Below are 23970 nucleotides of genomic sequence, written 5' to 3'. Positions count from 1 at the left end.
GCCGCAGGCACCGACACTCCCACACGCACTGCCACATCACCATCAGCTCCAAAACAAGGAAGATGTGCATGAAAGGTTCCGTTTGAAGTGTCTGACTTGATTTTAAAAAAGCAGACCATCGATGACAGCAGTGTCCATAAATCGAAGCTTCAGCACGTGCAAATAGAATCAGGATTTCACTGCTGCCTCCCAGCGCCACGGACCCTTGTCGGATTCGAGCCTCGGGCGACTACCTGTGTGCAGTTTGCACATTCTACCCGTGTCTGCGTGGATTTCGTCGGACGGATCCGGTTTCCTCCCACAGTCCAAAGGTGTGCAGGTCAGGTGTTCTGGCCATGCTAAATTGCCCATTGTTTTCAGGGATGTGTAGGTTCGGTGCATTTGTTCGGGGTAAATAGAGTCATGCGGTAGGGGTTTGGGTGTGTGGGGGATACTACTGGGAGAGTCGGGAGCCTGTTTCCACAGTCGAGGGATTCGATGCTAATTTCTGATTACGCACATTTGGAGGACCTGAAAGAGATCAATTCAAACAGAAGCCACGCTTTGCGGGAGAAACACCGCGAGTTTGGCAGCAACTGCCACATTTCGGAAATGCAGGCAAAAGTGGCCTGTGCTTGCTTCCCACCGCCACAATGTGAGGGCCATTCAGTCTGATTTGCTCGCACTACGCCTTCGCTGTTGTCCCGTGGCAGTGCAATTTAAAAGCGACCCGCCCGAGCAGGGACTTGAACCCTGGACCCTCAGATTAAGAGTCTGATGCTCTACCGACTGAGCTACCCGGGCTCGTGGCAAGCCGCCGCCCTGCTGCGGCTTTTCCTGCTTGAGCTGGAAAAGACGTTCGCGCTTCACACTCTCGCGCAGCCATTCTGACACAATCCACACAATTCAGTAGGAAAGACGGGCAGCCCCGACTGTGCAGGGCCGATTCCAAACCGCTGTCTCTCTTCATCACCCCCATTCCATTGCCGCCCCGACCTCTCTCTACTGTAACAACCCTCCTCAACACACACCTCTGGCACCGTCAAAGCCATCAGCAAGCTTACAACACAGCACCGCCAAAGTAAGAACGGTGCTCATGAGACGGCCTCATCATCATCCCTCCAACACCACGCACAGTCCCTACCCCCAGCATCCACTCTCTGCTCGACACAATCCACCCGAACACAAGCCGCAGGCACCGACACTCCCACACGCACTGCCACATCACCATCAGCTCCAAAACAAGGAAGATGTGCATGAAAGGTTCCGTTTGAAGTGTCTGACTTGATTTTAAAAAAGCAGACCATCGATGACAGCAGTGTCCATAAATCGAAGCTTCAGCACGTGCAAATAGAATCAGGATTTCACTGCTGCCTCCCAGCGCCACGGACCCTTGTCGGATTCGAGCCTCGGGCGACTACCTGTGTGCAGTTTGCACATTCTACCCGTGTCTGCGTGGATTTCGTCGGACGGATCCGGTTTCCTCCCACAGTCCAAAGGTGTGCAGGTCAGGTGTTCTGGCCATGCTAAATTGCCCATTGTTTTCAGGGATGTGTAGGTTCGGTGCATTTGTTCGGGGTAAATAGAGTCATGCGGTAGGGGTTTGGGTGTGTGGGGGATACTACTGGGAGAGTCGGGAGCCTGTTTCCACAGTCGAGGGATTCGATGCTAATTTCTGATTACGCACATTTGGAGGACCTGAAAGAGATCAATTCAAACAGAAGCCACGCTTTGCGGGAGAAACACCGCGAGTTTGGCAGCAACTGCCACATTTCGGAAATGCAGGCAAAAGTGGCCTGTGCTTGCTTCCCACCGCCACAATGTGAGGGCCATTCAGTCTGATTTGCTCGCACTACGCCTTCGCTGTTGTCCCGTGGCAGTGCAATTTAAAAGCGACCCGCCCGAGCAGGGACTTGAACCCTGGACCCTCAGATTAAGAGTCTGATGCTCTACCGACTGAGCTACCCGGGCTCGTGGCAAGCCGCCGCCCTGCTGCGGCTTTTCCTGCTTGAGCTGGAAAAGACGTTCGCGCTTCACACTCTCGCGCAGCCATTCTGACACAATCCACACAATTCAGTAGGAAAGACGGGCAGCCCCGACTGTGCAGGGCCGATTCCAAACCGCTGTCTCTCTTCATCACCCCCATTCCATTGCCGCCCCGACCTCTCTCTACTGTAACAACCCTCCTCAACACACACCTCTGGCACCGTCAAAGCCATCAGCAAGCTTACAACACAGCACCGCCAAAGTAAGAACGGTGCTCATGAGACGGCCTCATCATCATCCCTCCAACACCACGCACAGTCCCTACCCCCAGCATCCACTCTCTGCTCGACACAATCCACCCGAACACAAGCCGCAGGCACCGACACTCCCACACGCACTGCCACATCACCATCAGCTCCAAAACAAGGAAGATGTGCATGAAAGGTTCCGTTTGAAGTGTCTGACTTGATTTTAAAAAAGCAGACCATCGATGACAGCAGTGTCCATAAATCGAAGCTTCAGCACGTGCAAATAGAATCAGGATTTCACTGCTGCCTCCCAGCGCCACGGACCCTTGTCGGATTCGAGCCTCGGGCGACTACCTGTGTGCAGTTTGCACATTCTACCCGTGTCTGCGTGGATTTCGTCGGACGGATCCGGTTTCCTCCCACAGTCCAAAGGTGTGCAGGTCAGGTGTTCTGGCCATGCTAAATTGCCCATTGTTTTCAGGGATGTGTAGGTTCGGTGCATTTGTTCGGGGTAAATAGAGTCATGCGGTAGGGGTTTGGGTGTGTGGGGGATACTACTGGGAGAGTCGGGAGCCTGTTTCCACAGTCGAGGGATTCGATGCTAATTTCTGATTACGCACATTTGGAGGACCTGAAAGAGATCAATTCAAACAGAAGCCACGCTTTGCGGGAGAAACACCGCGAGTTTGGCAGCAACTGCCACATTTCGGAAATGCAGGCAAAAGTGGCCTGTGCTTGCTTCCCACCGCCACAATGTGAGGGCCATTCAGTCTGATTTGCTCGCACTACGCCTTCGCTGTTGTCCCGTGGCAGTGCAATTTAAAAGCGACCCGCCCGAGCAGGGACTTGAACCCTGGACCCTCAGATTAAGAGTCTGATGCTCTACCGACTGAGCTACCCGGGCTCGTGGCAAGCCGCCGCCCTGCTGCGGCTTTTCCTGCTTGAGCTGGAAAAGACGTTCGCGCTTCACACTCTCGCGCAGCCATTCTGACACAATCCACACAATTCAGTAGGAAAGACGGGCAGCCCCGACTGTGCAGGGCCGATTCCAAACCGCTGTCTCTCTTCATCACCCCCATTCCATTGCCGCCCCGACCTCTCTCTACTGTAACAACCCTCCTCAACACACACCTCTGGCACCGTCAAAGCCATCAGCAAGCTTACAACACAGCACCGCCAAAGTAAGAACGGTGCTCATGAGACGGCCTCATCATCATCCCTCCAACACCACGCACAGTCCCTACCCCCAGCATCCACTCTCTGCTCGACACAATCCACCCGAACACAAGCCGCAGGCACCGACACTCCCACACGCACTGCCACATCACCATCAGCTCCAAAACAAGGAAGATGTGCATGAAAGGTTCCGTTTGAAGTGTCTGACTTGATTTTAAAAAAGCAGACCATCGATGACAGCAGTGTCCATAAATCGAAGCTTCAGCACGTGCAAATAGAATCAGGATTTCACTGCTGCCTCCCAGCGCCACGGACCCTTGTCGGATTCGAGCCTCGGGCGACTACCTGTGTGCAGTTTGCACATTCTACCCGTGTCTGCGTGGATTTCGTCGGACGGATCCGGTTTCCTCCCACAGTCCAAAGGTGTGCAGGTCAGGTGTTCTGGCCATGCTAAATTGCCCATTGTTTTCAGGGATGTGTAGGTTCGGTGCATTTGTTCGGGGTAAATAGAGTCATGCGGTAGGGGTTTGGGTGTGTGGGGGATACTACTGGGAGAGTCGGGAGCCTGTTTCCACAGTCGAGGGATTCGATGCTAATTTCTGATTACGCACATTTGGAGGACCTGAAAGAGATCAATTCAAACAGAAGCCACGCTTTGCGGGAGAAACACCGCGAGTTTGGCAGCAACTGCCACATTTCGGAAATGCAGGCAAAAGTGGCCTGTGCTTGCTTCCCACCGCCACAATGTGAGGGCCATTCAGTCTGATTTGCTCGCACTACGCCTTCGCTGTTGTCCCGTGGCAGTGCAATTTAAAAGCGACCCGCCCGAGCAGGGACTTGAACCCTGGACCCTCAGATTAAGAGTCTGATGCTCTACCGACTGAGCTACCCGGGCTCGTGGCAAGCCGCCGCCCTGCTGCGGCTTTTCCTGCTTGAGCTGGAAAAGACGTTCGCGCTTCACACTCTCGCGCAGCCATTCTGACACAATCCACACAATTCAGTAGGAAAGACGGGCAGCCCCGACTGTGCAGGGCCGATTCCAAACCGCTGTCTCTCTTCATCACCCCCATTCCATTGCCGCCCCGACCTCTCTCTACTGTAACAACCCTCCTCAACACACACCTCTGGCACCGTCAAAGCCATCAGCAAGCTTACAACACAGCACCGCCAAAGTAAGAACGGTGCTCATGAGACGGCCTCATCATCATCCCTCCAACACCACGCACAGTCCCTACCCCCAGCATCCACTCTCTGCTCGACACAATCCACCCGAACACAAGCCGCAGGCACCGACACTCCCACACGCACTGCCACATCACCATCAGCTCCAAAACAAGGAAGATGTGCATGAAAGGTTCCGTTTGAAGTGTCTGACTTGATTTTAAAAAAGCAGACCATCGATGACAGCAGTGTCCATAAATCGAAGCTTCAGCACGTGCAAATAGAATCAGGATTTCACTGCTGCCTCCCAGCGCCACGGACCCTTGTCGGATTCGAGCCTCGGGCGACTACCTGTGTGCAGTTTGCACATTCTACCCGTGTCTGCGTGGATTTCGTCGGACGGATCCGGTTTCCTCCCACAGTCCAAAGGTGTGCAGGTCAGGTGTTCTGGCCATGCTAAATTGCCCATTGTTTTCAGGGATGTGTAGGTTCGGTGCATTTGTTCGGGGTAAATAGAGTCATGCGGTAGGGGTTTGGGTGTGTGGGGGATACTACTGGGAGAGTCGGGAGCCTGTTTCCACAGTCGAGGGATTCGATGCTAATTTCTGATTACGCACATTTGGAGGACCTGAAAGAGATCAATTCAAACAGAAGCCACGCTTTGCGGGAGAAACACCGCGAGTTTGGCAGCAACTGCCACATTTCGGAAATGCAGGCAAAAGTGGCCTGTGCTTGCTTCCCACCGCCACAATGTGAGGGCCATTCAGTCTGATTTGCTCGCACTACGCCTTCGCTGTTGTCCCGTGGCAGTGCAATTTAAAAGCGACCCGCCCGAGCAGGGACTTGAACCCTGGACCCTCAGATTAAGAGTCTGATGCTCTACCGACTGAGCTACCCGGGCTCGTGGCAAGCCGCCGCCCTGCTGCGGCTTTTCCTGCTTGAGCTGGAAAAGACGTTCGCGCTTCACACTCTCGCGCAGCCATTCTGACACAATCCACACAATTCAGTAGGAAAGACGGGCAGCCCCGACTGTGCAGGGCCGATTCCAAACCGCTGTCTCTCTTCATCACCCCCATTCCATTGCCGCCCCGACCTCTCTCTACTGTAACAACCCTCCTCAACACACACCTCTGGCACCGTCAAAGCCATCAGCAAGCTTACAACACAGCACCGCCAAAGTAAGAACGGTGCTCATGAGACGGCCTCATCATCATCCCTCCAACACCACGCACAGTCCCTACCCCCAGCATCCACTCTCTGCTCGACACAATCCACCCGAACACAAGCCGCAGGCACCGACACTCCCACACGCACTGCCACATCACCATCAGCTCCAAAACAAGGAAGATGTGCATGAAAGGTTCCGTTTGAAGTGTCTGACTTGATTTTAAAAAAGCAGACCATCGATGACAGCAGTGTCCATAAATCGAAGCTTCAGCACGTGCAAATAGAATCAGGATTTCACTGCTGCCTCCCAGCGCCACGGACCCTTGTCGGATTCGAGCCTCGGGCGACTACCTGTGTGCAGTTTGCACATTCTACCCGTGTCTGCGTGGATTTCGTCGGACGGATCCGGTTTCCTCCCACAGTCCAAAGGTGTGCAGGTCAGGTGTTCTGGCCATGCTAAATTGCCCATTGTTTTCAGGGATGTGTAGGTTCGGTGCATTTGTTCGGGGTAAATAGAGTCATGCGGTAGGGGTTTGGGTGTGTGGGGGATACTACTGGGAGAGTCGGGAGCCTGTTTCCACAGTCGAGGGATTCGATGCTAATTTCTGATTACGCACATTTGGAGGACCTGAAAGAGATCAATTCAAACAGAAGCCACGCTTTGCGGGAGAAACACCGCGAGTTTGGCAGCAACTGCCACATTTCGGAAATGCAGGCAAAAGTGGCCTGTGCTTGCTTCCCACCGCCACAATGTGAGGGCCATTCAGTCTGATTTGCTCGCACTACGCCTTCGCTGTTGTCCCGTGGCAGTGCAATTTAAAAGCGACCCGCCCGAGCAGGGACTTGAACCCTGGACCCTCAGATTAAGAGTCTGATGCTCTACCGACTGAGCTACCCGGGCTCGTGGCAAGCCGCCGCCCTGCTGCGGCTTTTCCTGCTTGAGCTGGAAAAGACGTTCGCGCTTCACACTCTCGCGCAGCCATTCTGACACAATCCACACAATTCAGTAGGAAAGACGGGCAGCCCCGACTGTGCAGGGCCGATTCCAAACCGCTGTCTCTCTTCATCACCCCCATTCCATTGCCGCCCCGACCTCTCTCTACTGTAACAACCCTCCTCAACACACACCTCTGGCACCGTCAAAGCCATCAGCAAGCTTACAACACAGCACCGCCAAAGTAAGAACGGTGCTCATGAGACGGCCTCATCATCATCCCTCCAACACCACGCACAGTCCCTACCCCCAGCATCCACTCTCTGCTCGACACAATCCACCCGAACACAAGCCGCAGGCACCGACACTCCCACACGCACTGCCACATCACCATCAGCTCCAAAACAAGGAAGATGTGCATGAAAGGTTCCGTTTGAAGTGTCTGACTTGATTTTAAAAAAGCAGACCATCGATGACAGCAGTGTCCATAAATCGAAGCTTCAGCACGTGCAAATAGAATCAGGATTTCACTGCTGCCTCCCAGCGCCACGGACCCTTGTCGGATTCGAGCCTCGGGCGACTACCTGTGTGCAGTTTGCACATTCTACCCGTGTCTGCGTGGATTTCGTCGGACGGATCCGGTTTCCTCCCACAGTCCAAAGGTGTGCAGGTCAGGTGTTCTGGCCATGCTAAATTGCCCATTGTTTTCAGGGATGTGTAGGTTCGGTGCATTTGTTCGGGGTAAATAGAGTCATGCGGTAGGGGTTTGGGTGTGTGGGGGATACTACTGGGAGAGTCGGGAGCCTGTTTCCACAGTCGAGGGATTCGATGCTAATTTCTGATTACGCACATTTGGAGGACCTGAAAGAGATCAATTCAAACAGAAGCCACGCTTTGCGGGAGAAACACCGCGAGTTTGGCAGCAACTGCCACATTTCGGAAATGCAGGCAAAAGTGGCCTGTGCTTGCTTCCCACCGCCACAATGTGAGGGCCATTCAGTCTGATTTGCTCGCACTACGCCTTCGCTGTTGTCCCGTGGCAGTGCAATTTAAAAGCGACCCGCCCGAGCAGGGACTTGAACCCTGGACCCTCAGATTAAGAGTCTGATGCTCTACCGACTGAGCTACCCGGGCTCGTGGCAAGCCGCCGCCCTGCTGCGGCTTTTCCTGCTTGAGCTGGAAAAGACGTTCGCGCTTCACACTCTCGCGCAGCCATTCTGACACAATCCACACAATTCAGTAGGAAAGACGGGCAGCCCCGACTGTGCAGGGCCGATTCCAAACCGCTGTCTCTCTTCATCACCCCCATTCCATTGCCGCCCCGACCTCTCTCTACTGTAACAACCCTCCTCAACACACACCTCTGGCACCGTCAAAGCCATCAGCAAGCTTACAACACAGCACCGCCAAAGTAAGAACGGTGCTCATGAGACGGCCTCATCATCATCCCTCCAACACCACGCACAGTCCCTACCCCCAGCATCCACTCTCTGCTCGACACAATCCACCCGAACACAAGCCGCAGGCACCGACACTCCCACACGCACTGCCACATCACCATCAGCTCCAAAACAAGGAAGATGTGCATGAAAGGTTCCGTTTGAAGTGTCTGACTTGATTTTAAAAAAGCAGACCATCGATGACAGCAGTGTCCATAAATCGAAGCTTCAGCACGTGCAAATAGAATCAGGATTTCACTGCTGCCTCCCAGCGCCACGGACCCTTGTCGGATTCGAGCCTCGGGCGACTACCTGTGTGCAGTTTGCACATTCTACCCGTGTCTGCGTGGATTTCGTCGGACGGATCCGGTTTCCTCCCACAGTCCAAAGGTGTGCAGGTCAGGTGTTCTGGCCATGCTAAATTGCCCATTGTTTTCAGGGATGTGTAGGTTCGGTGCATTTGTTCGGGGTAAATAGAGTCATGCGGTAGGGGTTTGGGTGTGTGGGGGATACTACTGGGAGAGTCGGGAGCCTGTTTCCACAGTCGAGGGATTCGATGCTAATTTCTGATTACGCACATTTGGAGGACCTGAAAGAGATCAATTCAAACAGAAGCCACGCTTTGCGGGAGAAACACCGCGAGTTTGGCAGCAACTGCCACATTTCGGAAATGCAGGCAAAAGTGGCCTGTGCTTGCTTCCCACCGCCACAATGTGAGGGCCATTCAGTCTGATTTGCTCGCACTACGCCTTCGCTGTTGTCCCGTGGCAGTGCAATTTAAAAGCGACCCGCCCGAGCAGGGACTTGAACCCTGGACCCTCAGATTAAGAGTCTGATGCTCTACCGACTGAGCTACCCGGGCTCGTGGCAAGCCGCCGCCCTGCTGCGGCTTTTCCTGCTTGAGCTGGAAAAGACGTTCGCGCTTCACACTCTCGCGCAGCCATTCTGACACAATCCACACAATTCAGTCGGAAAGACGGGCAGCCCCGACTGTGCAGGGCCGATTCCAAACCGCTGTCTCTCTTCATCACCCCCATTCCATTGCCGCCCCGACCTCTCTCTACTGTAACAACCCTCCTCAACACACACCTCTGGCACCGTCAAAGCCATCAGCAAGCTTACAACACAGCACCGCCAAAGTAAGAACGGTGCTCATGAGACGGCCTCATCATCATCCCTCCAACACCACGCACAGTCCCTACCCCCAGCATCCACTCTCTGCTCGACACAATCCACCCGAACACAAGCCGCAGGCACCGACACTCCCACACGCACTGCCACATCACCATCAGCTCCAAAACAAGGAAGATGTGCATGAAAGGTTCCGTTTGAAGTGTCTGACTTGATTTTAAAAAAGCAGACCATCGATGACAGCAGTGTCCATAAATCGAAGCTTCAGCACGTGCAAATAGAATCAGGATTTCACTGCTGCCTCCCAGCGCCACGGACCCTTGTCGGATTCGAGCCTCGGGCGACTACCTGTGTGCAGTTTGCACATTCTACCCGTGTCTGCGTGGATTTCGTCGGACGGATCCGGTTTCCTCCCACAGTCCAAAGGTGTGCAGGTCAGGTGTTCTGGCCATGCTAAATTGCCCATTGTTTTCAGGGATGTGTAGGTTCGGTGCATTTGTTCGGGGTAAATAGAGTCATGCGGTAGGGGTTTGGGTGTGTGGGGGATACTACTGGGAGAGTCGGGAGCCTGTTTCCACAGTCGAGGGATTCGATGCTAATTTCTGATTACGCACATTTGGAGGACCTGAAAGAGATCAATTCAAACAGAAGCCACGCTTTGCGGGAGAAACACCGCGAGTTTGGCAGCAACTGCCACATTTCGGAAATGCAGGCAAAAGTGGCCTGTGCTTGCTTCCCACCGCCACAATGTGAGGGCCATTCAGTCTGATTTGCTCGCACTACGCCTTCGCTGTTGTCCCGTGGCAGTGCAATTTAAAAGCGACCCGCCCGAGCAGGGACTTGAACCCTGGACCCTCAGATTAAGAGTCTGATGCTCTACCGACTGAGCTACCCGGGCTCGTGGCAAGCCGCCGCCCTGCTGCGGCTTTTCCTGCTTGAGCTGGAAAAGACGTTCGCGCTTCACACTCTCGCGCAGCCATTCTGACACAATCCACACAATTCAGTAGGAAAGACGGGCAGCCCCGACTGTGCAGGGCCGATTCCAAACCGCTGTCTCTCTTCATCACCCCCATTCCATTGCCGCCCCGACCTCTCTCTACTGTAACAACCCTCCTCAACACACACCTCTGGCACCGTCAAAGCCATCAGCAAGCTTACAACACAGCACCGCCAAAGTAAGAACGGTGCTCATGAGACGGCCTCATCATCATCCCTCCAACACCACGCACAGTCCCTACCCCCAGCATCCACTCTCTGCTCGACACAATCCACCCGAACACAAGCCGCAGGCACCGACACTCCCACACGCACTGCCACATCACCATCAGCTCCAAAACAAGGAAGATGTGCATGAAAGGTTCCGTTTGAAGTGTCTGACTTGATTTTAAAAAAGCAGACCATCGATGACAGCAGTGTCCATAAATCGAAGCTTCAGCACGTGCAAATAGAATCAGGATTTCACTGCTGCCTCCCAGCGCCACGGACCCTTGTCGGATTCGAGCCTCGGGCGACTACCTGTGTGCAGTTTGCACATTCTACCCGTGTCTGCGTGGATTTCGTCGGACGGATCCGGTTTCCTCCCACAGTCCAAAGGTGTGCAGGTCAGGTGTTCTGGCCATGCTAAATTGCCCATTGTTTTCAGGGATGTGTAGGTTCGGTGCATTTGTTCGGGGTAAATAGAGTCATGCGGTAGGGGTTTGGGTGTGTGGGGGATACTACTGGGAGAGTCGGGAGCCTGTTTCCACAGTCGAGGGATTCGATGCTAATTTCTGATTACGCACATTTGGAGGACCTGAAAGAGATCAATTCAAACAGAAGCCACGCTTTGCGGGAGAAACACCGCGAGTTTGGCAGCAACTGCCACATTTCGGAAATGCAGGCAAAAGTGGCCTGTGCTTGCTTCCCACCGCCACAATGTGAGGGCCATTCAGTCTGATTTGCTCGCACTACGCCTTCGCTGTTGTCCCGTGGCAGTGCAATTTAAAAGCGACCCGCCCGAGCAGGGACTTGAACCCTGGACCCTCAGATTAAGAGTCTGATGCTCTACCGACTGAGCTACCCGGGCTCGTGGCAAGCCGCCGCCCTGCTGCGGCTTTTCCTGCTTGAGCTGGAAAAGACGTTCGCGCTTCACACTCTCGCGCAGCCATTCTGACACAATCCACACAATTCAGTAGGAAAGACGGGCAGCCCCGACTGTGCAGGGCCGATTCCAAACCGCTGTCTCTCTTCATCACCCCCATTCCATTGCCGCCCCGACCTCTCTCTACTGTAACAACCCTCCTCAACACACACCTCTGGCACCGTCAAAGCCATCAGCAAGCTTACAACACAGCACCGCCAAAGTAAGAACGGTGCTCATGAGACGGCCTCATCATCATCCCTCCAACACCACGCACAGTCCCTACCCCCAGCATCCACTCTCTGCTCGACACAATCCACCCGAACACAAGCCGCAGGCACCGACACTCCCACACGCACTGCCACATCACCATCAGCTCCAAAACAAGGAAGATGTGCATGAAAGGTTCCGTTTGAAGTGTCTGACTTGATTTTAAAAAAGCAGACCATCGATGACAGCAGTGTCCATAAATCGAAGCTTCAGCACGTGCAAATAGAATCAGGATTTCACTGCTGCCTCCCAGCGCCACGGACCCTTGTCGGATTCGAGCCTCGGGCGACTACCTGTGTGCAGTTTGCACATTCTACCCGTGTCTGCGTGGATTTCGTCGGACGGATCCGGTTTCCTCCCACAGTCCAAAGGTGTGCAGGTCAGGTGTTCTGGCCATGCTAAATTGCCCATTGTTTTCAGGGATGTGTAGGTTCGGTGCATTTGTTCGGGGTAAATAGAGTCATGCGGTAGGGGTTTGGGTGTGTGGGGGATACTACTGGGAGAGTCGGGAGCCTGTTTCCACAGTCGAGGGATTCGATGCTAATTTCTGATTACGCACATTTGGAGGACCTGAAAGAGATCAATTCAAACAGAAGCCACGCTTTGCGGGAGAAACACCGCGAGTTTGGCAGCAACTGCCACATTTCGGAAATGCAGGCAAAAGTGGCCTGTGCTTGCTTCCCACCGCCACAATGTGAGGGCCATTCAGTCTGATTTGCTCGCACTACGCCTTCGCTGTTGTCCCGTGGCAGTGCAATTTAAAAGCGACCCGCCCGAGCAGGGACTTGAACCCTGGACCCTCAGATTAAGAGTCTGATGCTCTACCGACTGAGCTACCCGGGCTCGTGGCAAGCCGCCGCCCTGCTGCGGCTTTTCCTGCTTGAGCTGGAAAAGACGTTCGCGCTTCACACTCTCGCGCAGCCATTCTGACACAATCCACACAATTCAGTCGGAAAGACGGGCAGCCCCGACTGTGCAGGGCCGATTCCAAACCGCTGTCTCTCTTCATCACCCCCATTCCATTGCCGCCCCGACCTCTCTCTACTGTAACAACCCTCCTCAACACACACCTCTGGCACCGTCAAAGCCATCAGCAAGCTTACAACACAGCACCGCCAAAGTAAGAACGGTGCTCATGAGACGGCCTCATCATCATCCCTCCAACACCACGCACAGTCCCTACCCCCAGCATCCACTCTCTGCTCGACACAATCCACCCGAACACAAGCCGCAGGCACCGACACTCCCACACGCACTGCCACATCACCATCAGCTCCAAAACAAGGAAGATGTGCATGAAAGGTTCCGTTTGAAGTGTCTGACTTGATTTTAAAAAAGCAGACCATCGATGACAGCAGTGTCCATAAATCGAAGCTTCAGCACGTGCAAATAGAATCAGGATTTCACTGCTGCCTCCCAGCGCCACGGACCCTTGTCGGATTCGAGCCTCGGGCGACTACCTGTGTGCAGTTTGCACATTCTACCCGTGTCTGCGTGGATTTCGTCGGACGGATCCGGTTTCCTCCCACAGTCCAAAGGTGTGCAGGTCAGGTGTTCTGGCCATGCTAAATTGCCCATTGTTTTCAGGGATGTGTAGGTTCGGTGCATTTGTTCGGGGTAAATAGAGTCATGCGGTAGGGGTTTGGGTGTGTGGGGGATACTACTGGGAGAGTCGGGAGCCTGTTTCCACAGTCGAGGGATTCGATGCTAATTTCTGATTACGCACATTTGGAGGACCTGAAAGAGATCAATTCAAACAGAAGCCACGCTTTGCGGGAGAAACACCGCGAGTTTGGCAGCAACTGCCACATTTCGGAAATGCAGGCAAAAGTGGCCTGTGCTTGCTTCCCACCGCCACAATGTGAGGGCCATTCAGTCTGATTTGCTCGCACTACGCCTTCGCTGTTGTCCCGTGGCAGTGCAATTTAAAAGCGACCCGCCCGAGCAGGGACTTGAACCCTGGACCCTCAGATTAAGAGTCTGATGCTCTACCGACTGAGCTACCCGGGCTCGTGGCAAGCCGCCGCCCTGCTGCGGCTTTTCCTGCTTGAGCTGGAAAAGACGTTCGCGCTTCACACTCTCGCGCAGCCATTCTGACACAATCCACACAATTCAGTCGGAAAGACGGGCAGCCCCGACTGTGCAGGGCCGATTCCAAACCGCTGTCTCTCTTCATCACCCCCATTCCATTGCCGCCCCGACCTCTCTCTACTGTAACAACCCTCCTCAACACACACCTCTGGCACCGTCAAAGCCATCAGCAAGCTTACAACACAGCACCGCCAAAGTAAGAACGGTGCTCATGAGACGGCCTCATCATCATCCCTCCAACACCACGCACAGTCCCTACCCCCAGCATCCACTCTCTGCTCGACACAATCCACCCGAACACAAGCCGCAGGCACCGACACTCCCACACGCACTGCCACATCACCATCAGCTCCAAAACAAGGAAGATGTGCATGAAAGGTTCCGTTTGAAGTGTCTGACTTGATTTTAAAAAAGCAGACCATCGATGACAGCAGTGTCCATAAATCGAAGCTTCAGCACGTGCAAATAGAATCAGGATTTCACTGCTGCCTCCCAGCGCCACGGACCCTTGTCGGATTCGAGCCTCGGGCGACTACCTGTGTGCAGTTTGCACATTCTACCCGTGTCTGCGTGGATTTCGTCGGACGGATCCGGTTTCCTCCCACAGTCCAAAGGTGTGCAGGTCAGGTGTTCTGGCCATGCTAAATTGCCCATTGTTTTCAGGGATGTGTAGGTTCGGTGCATTTGTTCGGGGTAAATAGAGTCATGCGGTAGGGGTTTGGGTGTGTGGGGGATACTACTGGGAGAGTCGGGAGCCTGTTTCCACAGTCGAGGGATTCGATGCTAATTTCTGATTACGCACATTTGGAGGACCTGAAAGAGATCAATTCAAACAGAAGCCACGCTTTGCGGGAGAAACACCGCGAGTTTGGCAGCAACTGCCACATTTCGGAAATGCAGGCAAAAGTGGCCTGTGCTTGCTTCCCACCGCCACAATGTGAGGGCCATTCAGTCTGATTTGCTCGCACTACGCCTTCGCTGTTGTCCCGTGGCAGTGCAATTTAAAAGCGACCCGCCCGAGCAGGGACTTGAACCCTGGACCCTCAGATTAAGAGTCTGATGCTCTACCGACTGAGCTACCCGGGCTCGTGGCAAGCCGCCGCCCTGCTGCGGCTTTTCCTGCTTGAGCTGGAAAAGACGTTCGCGCTTCACACTCTCGCGCAGCCATTCTGACACAATCCACACAATTCAGTCGGAAAGACGGGCAGCCCCGACTGTGCAGGGCCGATTCCAAACCGCTGTCTCTCTTCATCACCCCCATTCCATTGCCGCCCCGACCTCTCTCTACTGTAACAACCCTCCTCAACACACACCTCTGGCACCGTCAAAGCCATCAGCAAGCTTACAACACAGCACCGCCAAAGTAAGAACGGTGCTCATGAGACGGCCTCATCATCATCCCTCCAACACCACGCACAGTCCCTACCCCCAGCATCCACTCTCTGCTCGACACAATCCACCCGAACACAAGCCGCAGGCACCGACACTCCCACACGCACTGCCACATCACCATCAGCTCCAAAACAAGGAAGATGTGCATGAAAGGTTCCGTTTGAAGTGTCTGACTTGATTTTAAAAAAGCAGACCATCGATGACAGCAGTGTCCATAAATCGAAGCTTCAGCACGTGCAAATAGAATCAGGATTTCACTGCTGCCTCCCAGCGCCACGGACCCTTGTCGGATTCGAGCCTCGGGCGACTACCTGTGTGCAGTTTGCACATTCTACCCGTGTCTGCGTGGATTTCGTCGGACGGATCCGGTTTCCTCCCACAGTCCAAAGGTGTGCAGGTCAGGTGTTCTGGCCATGCTAAATTGCCCATTGTTTTCAGGGATGTGTAGGTTCGGTGCATTTGTTCGGGGTAAATAGAGTCATGCGGTAGGGGTTTGGGTGTGTGGGGGATACTACTGGGAGAGTCGGGAGCCTGTTTCCACAGTCGAGGGATTCGATGCTAATTTCTGATTACGCACATTTGGAGGACCTGAAAGAGATCAATTCAAACAGAAGCCACGCTTTGCGGGAGAAACACCGCGAGTTTGGCAGCAACTGCCACATTTCGGAAATGCAGGCAAAAGTGGCCTGTGCTTGCTTCCCACCGCCACAATGTGAGGGCCATTCAGTCTGATTTGCTCGCACTACGCCTTCGCTGTTGTCCCGTGGCAGTGCAATTTAAAAGCGACCCGCCCGAGCAGGGACTTGAACCCTGGACCCTCAGATTAAGAGTCTGATGCTCTACCGACTGAGCTACCCGGGCTCGTGGCAAGCCGCCGCCCTGCTGCGGCTTTTCCTGCTTGAGCTGGAAAAGACGTTCGCGCTTCACACTCTCGCGCAGCCATTCTGACACAATCCACACAATTCAGTCGGAAAGACGGGCAGCCCCGACTGTGCAGGGCCGATTCCAAACCGCTGTCTCTCTTCATCACCCCCATTCCATTGCCGCCCCGACCTCTCTCTACTGTAACAACCCTCCTCAACACACACCTCTGGCACCGTCAAAGCCATCAGCAAGCTTACAACACAGCACCGCCAAAGTAAGAACGGTGCTCATGAGACGGCCTCATCATCATCCCTCCAACACCACGCACAGTCCCTACCCCCAGCATCCACTCTCTGCTCGACACAATCCACCCGAACACAAGCCGCAGGCACCGACACTCCCACACGCACTGCCACATCACCATCAGCTCCAAAACAAGGAAGATGTGCATGAAAGGTTCCGTTTGAAGTGTCTGACTTGATTTTAAAAAAGCAGACCATCGATGACAGCAGTGTCCATAAATCGAAGCTTCAGCACGTGCAAATAGAATCAGGATTTCACTGCTGCCTCCCAGCGCCACGGACCCTTGTCGGATTCGAGCCTCGGGCGACTACCTGTGTGCAGTTTGCACATTCTACCCGTGTCTGCGTGGATTTCGTCGGACGGATCCGGTTTCCTCCCACAGTCCAAAGGTGTGCAGGTCAGGTGTTCTGGCCATGCTAAATTGCCCATTGTTTTCAGGGATGCGTAGGTTCGGTGCATTTGTTCGGGGTAAATAGAGTCATGCGGTAGGGGTTTGGGTGTGTGGGGGATACTACTGGGAGAGTCGGGAGCCTGTTTCCACAGTCGAGGGATTCGATGCTAATTTCTGATTACGCACATTTGGAGGACCTGAAAGAGATCAATTCAAACAGAAGCCACGCTTTGCGGGATTAACACCGCGAGTTTGGCAGCAACTGCCACATTTCGGAAATGCAGGCAAAAGTGGCTTGTGCTTGCAAAGCCATCAGCAAGCTTACAACACAGCACCGCCAAAGTATTTTCTGATGGTGTTTCTTCACTTTGCGTAACCAGTAAATCATTGACCTTTTGCTTTGATTCCATCTCGAAATCGCTTTTGAGCAATTTCACAAAACACTCAGATATCTCTGCCTGGAGTCAAATCGTTCACCTCACTCACTCTTCTTTTGATTTGACAAAACGTCCTCTACACCTTACTTTTAAAGGTTTACCTATCACAGGAAGTAACACCAACACTTCAGCTTTGTTCGCAAAATTTAGGTTAGGATTTCTTGTCTGCTTCCTGTTTAATCTCATGCTATGGTTTTTTAAAGTGCTGCCTAGTCAACTCCTGCTCCATTTAATTGCTCCCTACAATTTGACACAGTCCAAACATGTGGTCTCTGAATTCTGATTTACCTATTTTTCTTTAATTTCAGAGGCCCTTTCATCTCATGCGCAAAATCTAAATCAAGTCTACTGAATTTGGTCGATTCATTTTGAGCATCGCAAATGGCAAAGAAAACAAAAGGAATTCCTTTCTCCCAGTCGTCTGTCTAATCTTGACTGTAAACTCTTAACATTGTCTTAACACTCCTTGCAATTCCAGATGATATGCATTGTTTTGAATTGTTTTATTCCTCATCTATCCATTACTTTACCGAAAAGTTTTAGTGTAAAATTTGCCCCTTGATGTGATTGTTTTGTTGTTGTCCATACCCAGTGAAAAATTTGAGTAACTCGTCTCTAATTTTAGCTGTGATGTTGTGTGATGAAATGACCTTTGGAAATCTAGGGGACACGTCCAGTATTAACAAATACTGATTCCCACTTTTGGTTTTAGTTTGGGGTCCTACACAATCGATTATGGCACTTGTTAAAAGGTTTCTCAATTGCAGGAATGGGTATTAAAGGTGCTGCTTTTTATCTTTGCCTGAGGTTTTCCAATTAACTGACACGTGTGAAATATCTGGCAAAATTCATCTACATCCTTATGCAGTCCAGGGCAGTAAAAATGTTTTTGTATTTTAGCTTCAGTTTGTGTTACCCCAAATAACCCACTACTGATAATTCATGCACTCTCCGGAGTGCCTCCTTTCTCTAACCCATGGTAATACAACTTGTAGAACGTCTGTTCATTTCTCACCTGCCTGACTATGTGATGGTCTCCATTTCCTCACGAACAGTTCATTTTTTAGATGGTAACATTTGGGAATAAACTCAGATTCCACTTCTGTGTACACTTTCTAATGTAATTGCATCAATTTTACATCTTTGTTGTAATTCAGTTAAATTCCTTGAGCTAAAAATATCCACTTTGTCTTCCACGTGTTCCTGTTTTGTCTCAACCATTTGATCAAACATGGTCTGATAGTTCTACATCAACTTCCTTTTTGTATTCTTTGACTTGTCCTCCTGTTTCAACTGTTGGCTTTGTGACCTTGTAATTACAGTCAGGTAAATTTCTAGGATATACTTCTTGTAATGCCTTAGTTGCCTGATTCTCTACTGGCTTTTCAACCACAGTAGACCCACTTCTGTGATCCAGCTAATATGTTACCAAGGAGAAATTGTATTCCTGGAACCGAGTGTTCCTGCAGTACCCCTACCACCACTTCTCCATTTGTCACGGTAGACTGTAACTTCACTCTACATAAATTGAAGACTTCCTGTCTTACCATGAATTCCACAAATTGGCGTTTTTTCTGGCAATAGTTCTTCTGAATTACGTATCTCCTCATCTCACAAAGAGAGGCACGATCCCACATCTGTTAACACTGTAAGTTATTACCTACTGCTGGTAATGCTAGCAATAAATCTTACCTTTGCAAGTAAGTAGTTTAAGAAAATCTGGCACTTCCTCCTCAACCAACCTCTGACCAGGTTGTACTTTCTGGTGCAGCGTTTTGGCCGCCACTGTGCTTTTTGCTACTTTAACAAAATTTACTGGCTTATCCTGTTTTCCTACATCAATCTTCCCAAGTGCTTTTCTAACCCACCAACACTGACTCCATGTGGCCTACTTTATTGCAATGAAAATACCTGAGGTTTTCAACTTCTCTTTTCCCTTCCTGGCTTTCCTTTTTATACCTGTAGTAAGCTATCTTTATCATCTTCACCGAGATCTACTTTTTCCTTACCATGTGAGTACTTTTCTTGACCTCAATTTCTATGCCTCACAGAATGAAATCGAGGTTGGATGCTAAACATTAATTTATGACCCAACTCAATCATAAATTCAGCTGCTTACCCTGCTATTTTAAACCTCTGCACTTCCACGTGAGTTCTCACTACATCAGGAAGTGAATTTTTGAACTCCTCCAAAATAATTGTCTCTCAGAGCGTCATGTGTTTTGGTCTATTATTAATGTCCTGATGAGTGAAAAATGCCATCCTAAGTACATTTGAGCTAACACCAGAAGCCTCCAGCCAACATTTCATGAATCTAAGGAGGGAACCTGATCAAACATATACATGTGTTGAGTTTGAAAGAATCAAACAAAGTAATTTTGATCGGTGGATAAAGGCATTGAAAATAGATCAAACACATGATGGTATTAGGGATTACTTTGGAGTTCGAAGAATTCACTTCCTGAAGTTATAAGAACTCATGTGGAATAGCAAGTTAAGGCTGCCCCATTAGGAGTGGAAATGGCATATTTCATAATGGCAGATATGCAAACAAACACACAAGCTAACACGCACACCTACACAAAAACACAGGGACATATGTCAGCACAATGAAACACACACACACATAAGTACGCATATAAATTACAAAAACACATGCCAAATGTATGTTTGGAGATGTGACTCTAGGATTGGGCTCATCAGGTGCACAAGGACCCAGAGAATCCAGTAGCAATGACACAGAATTTCCAAGGGGGCAATTGCACTCATATTGTTGCCACTGACAATGACTAAGTAGTGGGGCCCATGGTCAAGTGAAGGGGAGACATCATAAAGTGACGGGAAACAACAAAATGATAGAGCAGGGTAATATCTTGAGTGATGAGTTCAAAAGTGTGTCAGATAGGGACAGAACATACAAATATAAGAGTGCAGCAGTAGAATGGAGCCTTGATTGCAAAAAAATGGTCAAGAGAATGAATTTAAGGCACTGTAGCTGAATGCACAACACATTCGGATGAATTGTCAGTGATTGGTGTTTGTGAAAATGGGTTGAAAAGAATTACAAAAATATAGTCGAAAAGTAAGAAAGACTGGGATGTGAGTGTTGAAGGGTATTTGAGGCATGCCAAGCTAGGAAAGGTTGGTGCATTGGCTCTGTTAATTAGGTTTGGCATTAGTTCAATACTGAGGGATGGTCTTAACTTGAAAAATCCATCTGTCAAATCAGCTTGGGTGGAGACAAGAGTAGGAAAGATAAGAGGTCACAGTTTATAAGGTCCTTGAGAGTAGTGACAAAGAGCAGAGCATACAGGAGGTAAAATTGAGCAATGTACCAACATAATTATTGATGACTTTAAACTTAAGGTAAACTGGGAAAATAAAATTCACAAAGACAGCAGGAAAAATGAGTCAGTGTTTCTGTGACCAAGCTATTTTAGACGTGGCAGTTTGCAAGGAGATAGGAATGATCAATAATCTCATGGTAAAGGAGCCTCGAGGTGACAGCTGCCGGGTTTGCAATGTTGTCAGCCAGGTGGACCTCAGAATGAGTTTCCGTATTGGAGCTGTTAACCTGATCCAGTCAGAGAGCCTTGGTTGAGAAATATACAGTAAACAGGATTGTCAGACATTCCTGCTCACTCTGACAGCTGGATCAGTGTCAAGGGCTCACAACATGTCAATAAAGGGTGACTTGGTGACAGGATACTGGCCTCTGGAGTTATTTCAGGGGCAACACGAATGAGATTTATGATGTAACCATGAAAGATAATCTATTAGCTAAATAGCAACTGGATTTCCAACACCAGCATCTCCAAATCAGGACTTCCAAAGGGCAGTACAATTGGCTTTATCATTGGAAAATATGGCAAATTGAGTCTATGAGTTGCAGTGCACACCAATGGAAGTGGACGCCCCTGTGAGTCAGACTGAACTTGGGGAACACCACTTGAGTGAAAACAATTGCATAGCCTCACTCAAGACATATCCTGATCAGAGGGACTGCAGGTCTGCCCCACAGCAAAACCTGAAAACAAAGCCAAGCCTTGGCCAAATAATCAAGCTTTCTTCAGGATCCAGGCTGGCACGTTGATGTAGTTGCTACCAATTGAGGACTCAAGCCAGTAAAAAGGTGCCATTAGACCTAAATTCAGTAAGAGAACTCATGGACCTATATCCATGTAAGTGCACATCTGGAAAATCCTCTTCCATCTGGCTGAGAACAGTTAAATTGCTTAACAACATCCAAACCAGAGTCAATCAAAATAAACATCTGATTAAATGGTCACCTGCTTCTAATGGAGGTTGATGCTGGTGCAACTGTTTCAATGATTGCAGAACCGGTTTTAAGCAAAGTTCACTCTGGACTCCAACCCTTAAGTTAGTGCAAGACCTCAGCTAGACTGAGAACCTATATTGGGGAGCCTTTCCAGATTAAATGAATGACTTTGGCTCTGGTCTCTGAGAAGCTGCAGGTTCAGTGACCACTGGTTATAGTAAAAGGCTTGGGCCCAAGCTTGATGAGATGAAATTGATTGAGAAAGATTCACTGAGATTGACTCAATATTTTAATTAGAAAATTCATGACACCAGCCTCAAGTTGTTTCAACAGTGATCATAAGGAAATTAATGTTGAGTTTGAAATGATGGATTGTGTGTCATAGAGTCATGCAGCACAGAAACCCTTAAGCCCAAATTGTCCATGCCAACCAGGTTTTCTCAACTAAATTAGTCCCTTCAGCTTGTGTTTGGCCCATATCCCACTAAACCTATCTTACCCATGTACCTATCCTAATGTCTTTTAAATGTTGTAATTGCATCTGCTGCTACCATGTTTTTGGTCAATTTATTCCATTTTACACCACCCCTTCTTTGAAAATGTTGCCTCTTAGGACCCTTTTAAGTCTTTCCCTTCTCATCTTAATCCTATGACCTCTAGTTTTGGACTCATTCCCTAGGGAAGAGATCTTAGCTATTCAGATTATCCATGCCCCTCATGATTTTATAAACCTGTATAAGGTCACCCCTCAGAACTGTATCAGGGAGAAAGATTCCAGCCTATCCTTATAGCTCATCTCATCCAGTCTCAGTAACATCCTTGTAAATCTTTTTTGCCCTTCCCAGTTTAATAATATCCTTCATATAGCAAAGCAACTCGAATTGTACACATTGCCAAGGCCACATTTAGATTAATATCTTACACAGCCATAAAACAATGTCACAATTCCCGTACTCAATTCTCTGACCATTACTTGTGATTTAAAATGAATTAAAGGTAACTGAGAATATGATGGCAGACCTGACTCAGGTGAACTGGGAAACTGGGATAAGATGTATCATAGTAAAGTTTGAGGCATTTTTTAAAAAGATATTTAATAGCCCAGTAGAGAATTGTTGTTGAACGAAAGGCTCCTTGCGAAACAGCCTTCATCCATTGCTCAATGCATAAACCCAGGAGACCATTAAATAGAAAGAAAACATTACAGCTCTGCAAACATGAGTGCTGAATTAGAGGACTGGACAGACTTCAAGAAGCAGCAAAGAATGACGAAACTGTCAAAATGTTGTGGCTAAGGCAAAACCTGTCTCAAAAGACTGAATTGTCTCTTGTATTTAGCCAGAAGATGGCGATCTTGGACTGTCAGAGTCACAGAGTGAGAGCTGAGGCTGTTTTAACTGGGCCCTCTATTTTCTAAAGTTAAAAAATCACACAACACCAGGTTATAGTCCAACAGGTTTAATTGGAAGCACGCTAGCTTTCGGAGCGACGCTCCTTCATCAGGTGATAGTGGAGGGCTCGATCATAACACAGAATTTATCTATTTTATAGTTCATCATCAAGTTCTTTCTTTTGAGCACAATGCCTGTGCCCTAAACCACAGCAAGCTGCAACAGAAATGCACTCAGAAAAGTGGCTAGCATTTCCACACAAACATTTGGTAACTTGATAAAGGTACACAAACACAGATGAATTAGGAGAATTCTTCAAGTCCCCTCTACTATTCAGTAAAGGCGTAACTACTACAAGATTATGAAACAATCAGATCATATTCATTCACTTCAGTGTACCAACAATTCATTTTGCTTGTTATGAATGCTGCCAGCATTTGGATACAGAACCATTAACTTAGTTTGTTTTTGTTGTATTTGCAGCATCTAGTCTTGACTACTTAAGTTTATTTCTTAATGTTATTTCTGTCCTTTCCTGTCATTCTCTGGCCTGCATTCCACATAGTATTTTTCTGTCCTGCCTTGACTCCATTCCTTGATTTGTTACATTTAACCAAGCTTGGTTCCTCAGCCAAGACTATGGTGCTGGAAATGCACAGCAAGTCAGGCAGCATCTGAGGAGTAGGAGAATCGGTGTTTCAGGCATAAGACCTTCCTGATGATCTCCAGCATCTGCAGTCATCATTTTCTCCCTTGGTTCCTCAGCCCCTTTGTTTAGAATTATAGAACACCAACAGTGTGGAAGCAGGCCATTCGGCCCATCAAGTGCACATTGACTGTTCGAAGATCATCCCACCCAGATCCATTCCCCCTGTATTTTCACCCAGTAACATTGTATTTTCCATGGCTAACCTATCCTGCACTTCCCTGGACACAGGGCAATTTAGCATGGCCAATCCACCTTACCTGCACCATTTGGCACTGTGGGAAGTAACCGGAGCACCTGGAGGAAACTCTCACAGATATGGGGAGAATGTCTGTTTGGAGTTTGCACATCATGAGGCTGGAATCAAACCCAGGTCCCTGGTACTGTGAGGCAGCAGTGCTAACCAATGAGCTACTATGCCATCCTTAGTCTAAAGCCCCCTCCATTTTAGTCATTGTGTTGCATGTGGGACCACTGGTCCCAGCATAGTGAAGGTGTAGACGATC

General features: G+C 50.1%; 14 non-coding genes across 14 annotated transcripts; all 14 read right to left on the bottom strand.

Moving 5' to 3' along the window:
* Window positions 1–710: 710 nt before the first annotated feature.
* On the bottom strand, window positions 711–783 carry trnak-cuu (transfer RNA lysine (anticodon CUU)). Its single transcript has one exon. It is a non-coding gene; the product is annotated as a tRNA-Lys (tRNA).
* A 1094-nt stretch (window positions 784–1877) lies between these two features.
* Window positions 1878–1950, bottom strand: trnak-cuu (transfer RNA lysine (anticodon CUU)). The gene has a single exon. It is a non-coding gene; the product is annotated as a tRNA-Lys (tRNA).
* A 1094-nt stretch (window positions 1951–3044) lies between these two features.
* trnak-cuu (transfer RNA lysine (anticodon CUU)) lies at window positions 3045–3117 on the bottom strand. Its single transcript has one exon. It is a non-coding gene; the product is annotated as a tRNA-Lys (tRNA).
* Window positions 3118–4211: 1094 nt separating this feature from the next.
* On the bottom strand, window positions 4212–4284 carry trnak-cuu (transfer RNA lysine (anticodon CUU)). Its single transcript has one exon. It is a non-coding gene; the product is annotated as a tRNA-Lys (tRNA).
* A 1094-nt stretch (window positions 4285–5378) lies between these two features.
* Window positions 5379–5451, bottom strand: trnak-cuu (transfer RNA lysine (anticodon CUU)). Its single transcript has one exon. It is a non-coding gene; the product is annotated as a tRNA-Lys (tRNA).
* A 1094-nt stretch (window positions 5452–6545) lies between these two features.
* trnak-cuu (transfer RNA lysine (anticodon CUU)) lies at window positions 6546–6618 on the bottom strand. The gene has a single exon. It is a non-coding gene; the product is annotated as a tRNA-Lys (tRNA).
* Window positions 6619–7712: 1094 nt separating this feature from the next.
* On the bottom strand, window positions 7713–7785 carry trnak-cuu (transfer RNA lysine (anticodon CUU)). Its single transcript has one exon. It is a non-coding gene; the product is annotated as a tRNA-Lys (tRNA).
* Window positions 7786–8879: 1094 nt separating this feature from the next.
* On the bottom strand, window positions 8880–8952 carry trnak-cuu (transfer RNA lysine (anticodon CUU)). The gene has a single exon. It is a non-coding gene; the product is annotated as a tRNA-Lys (tRNA).
* A 1094-nt stretch (window positions 8953–10046) lies between these two features.
* Window positions 10047–10119, bottom strand: trnak-cuu (transfer RNA lysine (anticodon CUU)). Its single transcript has one exon. It is a non-coding gene; the product is annotated as a tRNA-Lys (tRNA).
* Window positions 10120–11213: 1094 nt separating this feature from the next.
* On the bottom strand, window positions 11214–11286 carry trnak-cuu (transfer RNA lysine (anticodon CUU)). The gene has a single exon. It is a non-coding gene; the product is annotated as a tRNA-Lys (tRNA).
* Window positions 11287–12380: 1094 nt separating this feature from the next.
* Window positions 12381–12453, bottom strand: trnak-cuu (transfer RNA lysine (anticodon CUU)). The gene has a single exon. It is a non-coding gene; the product is annotated as a tRNA-Lys (tRNA).
* Window positions 12454–13547: 1094 nt separating this feature from the next.
* On the bottom strand, window positions 13548–13620 carry trnak-cuu (transfer RNA lysine (anticodon CUU)). Its single transcript has one exon. It is a non-coding gene; the product is annotated as a tRNA-Lys (tRNA).
* A 1094-nt stretch (window positions 13621–14714) lies between these two features.
* trnak-cuu (transfer RNA lysine (anticodon CUU)) lies at window positions 14715–14787 on the bottom strand. The gene has a single exon. It is a non-coding gene; the product is annotated as a tRNA-Lys (tRNA).
* Window positions 14788–15881: 1094 nt separating this feature from the next.
* On the bottom strand, window positions 15882–15954 carry trnak-cuu (transfer RNA lysine (anticodon CUU)). Its single transcript has one exon. It is a non-coding gene; the product is annotated as a tRNA-Lys (tRNA).
* Between the last annotated feature and the right edge of the window lie 8016 nt (window positions 15955–23970).

This window comes from Chiloscyllium plagiosum, unplaced genomic scaffold (assembly GCF_037043375.1).
Source record: "Chiloscyllium plagiosum isolate Xiang-an unplaced genomic scaffold, Cpla_swu_hap1 HiC_scaffold_28, whole genome shotgun sequence".
Taxonomy (NCBI): domain Eukaryota; kingdom Metazoa; phylum Chordata; class Chondrichthyes; order Orectolobiformes; family Hemiscylliidae; genus Chiloscyllium; species Chiloscyllium plagiosum.
The sequence above is the reverse complement of the archived record's forward strand: the minus strand, read 5'-3'. Positions and strand labels throughout refer to the sequence as shown.